The sequence below is a fragment of the Cupressus sempervirens genome, chromosome 6, assembly GCF_028749045.1.
Source record: "Cupressus sempervirens isolate cs-2001-9-10 chromosome 6, ASM2874904v1, whole genome shotgun sequence".
Classification (NCBI taxonomy): Eukaryota; Viridiplantae; Streptophyta; class Pinopsida; order Cupressales; family Cupressaceae; genus Cupressus; species Cupressus sempervirens.
The window spans coordinates 579,297,758-579,304,963 of record NC_143123.1 but is presented as its reverse complement, the minus strand read 5'-3'; the positions used below and the strand labels follow the sequence as shown (position 1 = coordinate 579,304,963).

The following is a 7,206-nucleotide window of genomic DNA, read 5'->3' as shown; positions in this document are numbered from 1 at the left end:
ATTTGATTGGTCAATCCTTTTCCTAGGTAACTTTGACATGCCATAAATTTTGCATACTAATTCCATTTTCAAAATTGAAAATAGTTTTGAAATCAGCACAATGAGCAATCCAACTTGGCATGGATTTGAGAGAATTAAAATTTCACCTTCTTCTAGCTCTTTGATTCACTTATTGACCAAAACTTTGACCAAGTATAACTTTTGCATACGAGCTTCTTTTTCACCTATTCAAGTTGCACTGAATTCAGGTTTCTAGGCTCTTTGTAGTCATGTTGAATTTGAGAGATTTTGATACTATAAATAATTTTGGCTTTTCTAGATCCACTTGGATCACATATTTACCTCCAATTCCTTACTTCTATCAGGTGCAAATCTTCATTCAAATCCCCTTTGCATGTCATGTCTTCCAATTTATCCTCCAAAGCCCTTGATTATTTACCTTTTCCTTTCTTTGTTGTTATATATTCTTGTTCTAAATGTCCCTAGTGGTTACAAATTTTACATTTGTTTTAGTACTTCTTCCACTTGAACTTCTTGCTAGCAAATGCCTTCCGATGATCTTATCTCAATGGCCTTTGGAAGTAATGGGTGTGGCTTTCAAAGAATACAAATCCTTGTGTACATATTGAAATTTTCTTTAGCAATAAATTCATTAGATTTAATGCACTTGCACAGTTCTTTCCCAATTGCTTCAAGGGTATCTTTATACCAATATTCATGTGGGAGATTGTAAAAACTAATCCAAATTGGGACCCCCTCTATCATGGCTTGTTTAGGGTTAAGATTTGGAATCCAATCTCTAATAAAGAATCTAATCCCATTCACCAGGAAGGGCCCATTATACAAAACTCGATCCTTTTCCCAAGTTGTTCCCATATTGATTAAGAAAAATCTATTAGTTAGGGTTTTAGTGACAACATGCAACCCCCATTCTGCATCAATCCAATGTTGAATCTTTTGAAATGTTGGCCATCCACCTCCCACTTCACAAAGCAAGTTTTCTCCTTCAATTTTTGTATTGATGCCTTCCACAAATATGAATCAATCTTGATGTCGACTACCTTATCATCACTTTGGGTCAGATAATCCTTCATTAATAGCTAGATCTAGTTAACCTTGCACTAGTGCCTTTTTTTTTCCACAACTTTAAACCTCCTTTTGCACTCGCAACAATCCTCAAATATCCCCATTGATTGCGTTCATGACCATGGGGAATGAAGATTGGATGTTTCCTAGTCCTTCTAGATTCACTAAAACCCTTTTGTCATGGCGAATCACATGGTAGTTGCCCTCCTCGACCAAATTGATTCCTATAAGGCATGCTATTGAAGAAACCTTGTTTATAATCATTTTGACCTTGCCAGACCATGTATTGCTCCTACTTTGGATGTTCTGAGACTGGTGCAACCGCTCCATTTGTCATTGTTATGCGCTTTACCATTCACAATTATAATTTGAAGTTTAACTATGAAAAGATTCAGCTAATACATACAACTAAATTTTATTCAATGCACAGTTACATATTATATGAAAGATTGTGTCAAAGCTTTTGTTTAATATAAAATTTCAATACATTACAAAAGCAAAACAATTTTTTTAAAAAAATTGGTTAAATACAAAGAATACAACAATCCAACAACATATTTCCTATTTATCAATAAATACAAAGATGTTGTGAATATGCTAGATATTGATGTGATTAATGTCATTTGATTTCCACAATCCATTAGTAATATCATGAGAAGATTTTATGGAGCTTGATTGTGTCACAATTTTTTAAGCATCAATGTTTCGGATCACACACAGTGATCCATCATCAGGATGAGGAGTGCAAGAGAATAGAGAAATAAAGTAGCAGACTAGAGGGAGTACATATATATAAAGGAGGAAGAGAGGGAAAAGGGGGTGGGGGTTGCTGCAGCACGCAGATCAAGAGGGGGAACACAAGGTAAGGAAGAAGAAGAACCTAGATTAAAGAACATAGGAATTCAAAAAATGAAAACAATTAAAAATTGAACAAAAAGACTAATAGAAGCAGAGATAAAATAAATAGGTGATGCCCTTTATTCTATCTCTTCTTCTATTAGTCTTTTTGTTCAATTTTTAATTGTTTTCATTTTTTGAATTCCTATGTTCTTTAATCTAGGTTCTTCTTCTTCCTTACCTTGTGTTCCCCCTCTTGATCTGCGTGATGCAGCTACCCCCACCCCCTTTTCCCTCTCTTCCTCCTTTATATATATGTGCTCCCTCTAGTCTGCTACTTTATTTCTCTATTCTCTTGCACTCCTCATCCTGATGATGGATCACTGTGTGTGATCCGAAACATTGATGCGTAAAAAATTGTGACACAATCAAGCTCCATAAAATCTTCTCATGATATTATTGATGTGATGTTAATGCTCTAGTGCTTATGCCCCACAAGCTAACACTTTTTACTACTTTTTTATTCAAAAACATATCTCCTACTTATCAATAAATACAAAGATCCAACAACATAAAAAATGAAAAAAAACTCCATTATAATATAAAATGAGACATCAAATCTTTTTATTTTTGTTAGGCAAAGTGGGCTAGGCCACATATATAATTAGCAAGAGTTAAACTTAAGACCTCCTATATGAAGGTCACCCTGATTCACGATAAGACCACATCAAATTTTACAAACTAATTCAATAAAGTAAATCTATCATCTAAACAATTAATTACATTAATAACGAAAATTTGCCATGGTCAAAATCCCAAATGTGTGTACTTGAAATACAAAACAAATTTTATGAATTGCATAAAAGAAAAACTATTGAACATAGAATGTCCCACCAGATCCCCTTATGGAAAATTCTCCGAGTCATCAAAATTTTGAATTATATAAAAAATGGAAATAGGGCAGAAGCAGTAGAGGTCGGCGCTAAGTTTGAAGTGTGGGGCTGTACATTTTTATAATATTGACAAGTTTAGCATAAGCCAAACAAAACTCACGGAAAAGTTGAACTTCAGTACGGCCGATGTTTCACGTGAAAGGCTTTTCTCTGTATGAAAAGCTTCGCGATGAACAGCCATGGACGTGCGTGATTGACTGTGAATTATTCCTTCCTTCCTTGTTCTTATAACACCTGGTTTAACAAAACAATCCTTCTGTCCCTTACTGGCACCCACTTTCAATGGGCTGTTGCTGTTGTGGTTTTATATCTGGGAAAGATAAACGTGTGGTTTTTATCAGTTGTGATATTAAGATTTTGAATCAAATTTGTTGATTCTATGGTTCGGATAAATTCTTTTATTATCAAAATGAACTATATTCTCTTTTTTTTTTCATTATATCTAAGAACTTGTTTTTCATGAGAACGAATGTATGCTTATCAGTCATTCAATCTAAGATGATATAGATGTGGAACATTACACCATTTTGGGAGGTCGTCCATCTAGCTTCTACTTAAATTTAAGACCAATAATACACTTCTCACTCATTGCATCTAAGACGAATAATACACTTCTCACTCATTGCATCTAAGACGAATAATACACTTCTCACTCATTGCATCTAAGACGATATAGAGGTGAAAGATTGGAAGGCTACCCATCTTAGAGATGAAGGATTGGACATTCCTAGGATGTTGCCCATCTCAGTTGTACTCCAATTTAAGCGAGTTTGACCATGCAGTTTCTTCCAAGATTAAACCTATTTAACTTGCTAAATCTTAGACCATTCATTATAGAGTCCTTTTAGCTTATTAATTGATAAATAAGAAAAAGTTTGCTCAAAAGTGAACTTATAATGCTATGAGAATCTAGCTAAACTTTCTCAAATGAACTCATTGATCTATGTTCCCTATTCAACTATATTTTTTAATATCAAAAACAAAATTAAACCCATTCAGCTATGCTGTTAATTTATGTTTTTAAAATTTTATATTTCAATTGAAAATCAAGGAAATTTCTTGTTGTAATCTTTTTCACTTGAAAATCAGAATACCAATCACAGTGATCTAGAATGACATCTTCACCTCATTTACATTTTCTCTCTTAAATTCTATTAAAATAAAATATCATTAAATAATAATAAAATTTAAATATTTACATGCAAACAATAGAATTCTTAGTTTTTAATACTGCTTAATTTAATTTAATATTTATAAATAAAAAACAATACAAATTGACTTTTATTTTTATTTCTTTATTAAAGCAGTCTTTTATTTTACAAATTACAAATTGATGTAGGAAGAAAAATATAAAATATGTTTTAATGCAGATACCTATCAAATTATATCAGCATAATACTAATTTGAATTTATTTTTAAAATTATGAATTAAAAGTAATTACTCCATGGATTGGATAGCGAAATTAAAAAATCGTTTTTTAGCACCGTAAAAACATCCTAGAGAATAATTTCTTCCTCACAACGAGCCAGATCAAAAATAATGAAGAAAATATATTTATCATAATAAAAAATAAAATAAAATAAAATAATTTTAATTTATTAAAAAAATGATGGTACATAACTGCACCGTCAACCAAATAGTTCATTCAATTAAAAGACAGTAATTTTAGGCTTAAAAAAAAGTAATTTAGTGCTTTCCTGTTCATAAATGAAATGATTGGTGTAAAACAGCGGGATTTTTATTCAAATCTTCCTTCTCGCTGAGAGAACGGCTGTAATTTATGCTGAACAAAAAATTAAGAACACTTTATCTTTAATCGGAGCCCTGCCGAAATGACTGTAAACTTCTCATTCAAGGGTGTGAATCCGCCATTACAGACCTCAGAGAGCTCCGAATTAAAGTGCACCTCTTCAACGCCAAAACACAATCCAATGCACAGAAAAAGGAAGAAAAAGGGAACGAAAATCTACAAAATCATACACTTGTGTGTAAAAATTCTACAATTTACCAGGAAATTTTTCAATATCTAAGCTAAAAAGCTAAAAAAGCAATCTTCGCGTTGCTGTGTGAGAAAGAAGCTTCACGTGCTTGTGTGCGAATTCTACAATTTACCAGGAAATTTTCAATATCTAAGATTAAAAAACTCAAATGCAATCCTCCTGTTGCTATGAGAAAGAAACTATTGATTCTGATTCTTATAATTTGCGACTCTCTAAAACCGTATGACTCTGCTTCACTGAAAAGAAAAGGGAGAAGAAAAAAATGCCGAATCCTGAATCCTGGATCATAGTCTGTTGTTTCCGGTCCGAGGCACCAGTAATTTGTCAATCCCCTGCACAGCAATGAAGCCGTCGGCATAAATATCTTTATCATGCAACTGAGCCCTACGCTTTCCTTCTCCAAATTCCACAACTCCATCGGATTCACGCGCGCTCAACTTCAAAGGGAATCTCAGAGTCTCGTAATAAATCTGGCCAAATCTCCTCGCAGAACGATACAAACTGTTCTTCGTCTGGTACTCTGCAAGAATATGGTAAAGAACAGTCTGTTCAGGAGCATTTAGCTGCGTCTCCGTAAGCTCTGCAAAGGCTTCATTGGAGGGCACCAAAATCGTCAGGCGGTACCCTTCTCTAACAAGCCTGGCAAGCTCAGAGGCCAAAGATGTCATATTCGCAAGCAAATCTGCCATTTCACTGTAATCTTTGTACTCAAACAGAGACCCTAGCAGTCCATTAATGACATAATTTTCTGCAGATCCAGAGGAAGCAAAATGATCAGGTCTCCGAGCAGCAGAAGCTGCTAAAGGATGGAGATCCGCTTTAGCATCAAGCGGAGCAGATCTAAAGGTACTCCTCATTCGGCGCCTGTCCATGGAACCAGGTGCTTGAGCAAAATAATACGATTCTTCTTCATAAGGACGCTTCTTCTTCCACTGCGCGAAAGCCTGCTGAACAATCTTCGGAAGCAGAAAGCCGTCGACGCCATGAACAACTCCATCATATCTCACAATCGCATCCGGCGCCGTGACTGAAATAAACCCTACCTTGAGGATATTTCCGAGCGTCCACAGCTGGAGGAAATCGGAAGATAGGGTTTTGAAATTGGCCATGGCAAGCGGCCACGTAGCCGCCGTGAGCCTGCGAGGCAACACGTGGAACTGGAGCAACCTTTGCAGGAGCATCATGTTGCCCGGCTCGAGCAGAAACCTCCGAAAGCTGACCTGAGCGGGGCCTTCGAAGCACGAATTTGGGGGCGCTAAAATGGTGACGTTACGGCGGCTCACCAGCTGCTCCAATTTCTGCAACAGCGAAGCTTTTTCAATCAGTTCTACGAAGTCCGTGTATGGTGATTCAAGAAGCCCTTGAAGAACAGAGCTCGAATTCAGCGCAGAGCTTAAATCTTCTTCGGCGTGGGAGAATTTCAGCCCGCTCATGACAACGGCGAGTGAAAGGAGCAGGCAATGTATGGCCATGGCCGCCGCCATTGATGAAAAATTGTTCTCAGAAATGGCGGACTAGACAAATTGTTCAGCAGACCCGTGAGATGTACTTGCGAGGGTCTGCAATTTGACGAATGGGAGGAATTGAAAATGAAAATGAAAATGGCAGGGTGTTGAATCGAATTCAGATGAATACGACGCAATCTGTGCCTGTTTTGGGGATTGTTTCGACATCTTTTTTAAGGACTCGTGAGCTTAGTCACTGCTGGACTTGACTGTGATGCTACATCTGGGACTCTGGTTAGTGTAACCGCGGTTGAAGTAACTCGAGCAGTTAGGTACGGTTATTTCTATCTCATGCTAATATTACTGCTTCCTTTTCAGTTCTGAGCTGATGGATTTTAAACATGGCAAAAATGGGTCATTAATAATATGATAATAAATAAACTAGATTATGCATTTATTAGTAATGAAATAAATGGAAATATCTGAGTGGACTGGAACATGGTGAGAAAAGGGAGTTTGAAACTTGATGGATGGTAATAGTGAGCATGTTTTCATTGATAATTCTGAGTGTTATTTTTAGATTCGATTGTGTAAGAATTTTTTTAATCAACATTTTGGATCAAAGTGAATGATTCATTATCAAGTTGAAAGAGAGAAAGTAGAAGAAGGAAACAATGGAGTGTGATATTGGATGTTGATGAAAATTTCTTACACGATAGAATCTAGAAGCAACAGTCAAAGAATTGATGAATGATGTAATTTACAATTATAATACGTGAGTAAGCATACTTCTAAGTACATTGTACATTGTCTTTGAGTAGTTTGAAACTTGATGAATGATAAGGAGTGATAATTTAAAACTTATTAAACTAGTAGTTGCACGC

The 7,206-nt window shown here is 35.6% G+C and overlaps 1 pseudogene across 1 annotated transcript; it reads right to left on the bottom strand.

Annotated features, from left to right (window-relative positions):
• Positions 1-4,833: 4,833 nt before the first annotated feature.
• On the bottom strand, positions 4,834-6,653 carry LOC149553574 (fasciclin-like arabinogalactan protein 16 pseudogene; annotated as a pseudogene). Its single transcript, XR_016353126.1, has one exon. The product of XR_016353126.1 is annotated as a fasciclin-like arabinogalactan protein 16 pseudogene (transcript).
• Between the last annotated feature and the right edge of the window lie 553 nt (positions 6,654-7,206).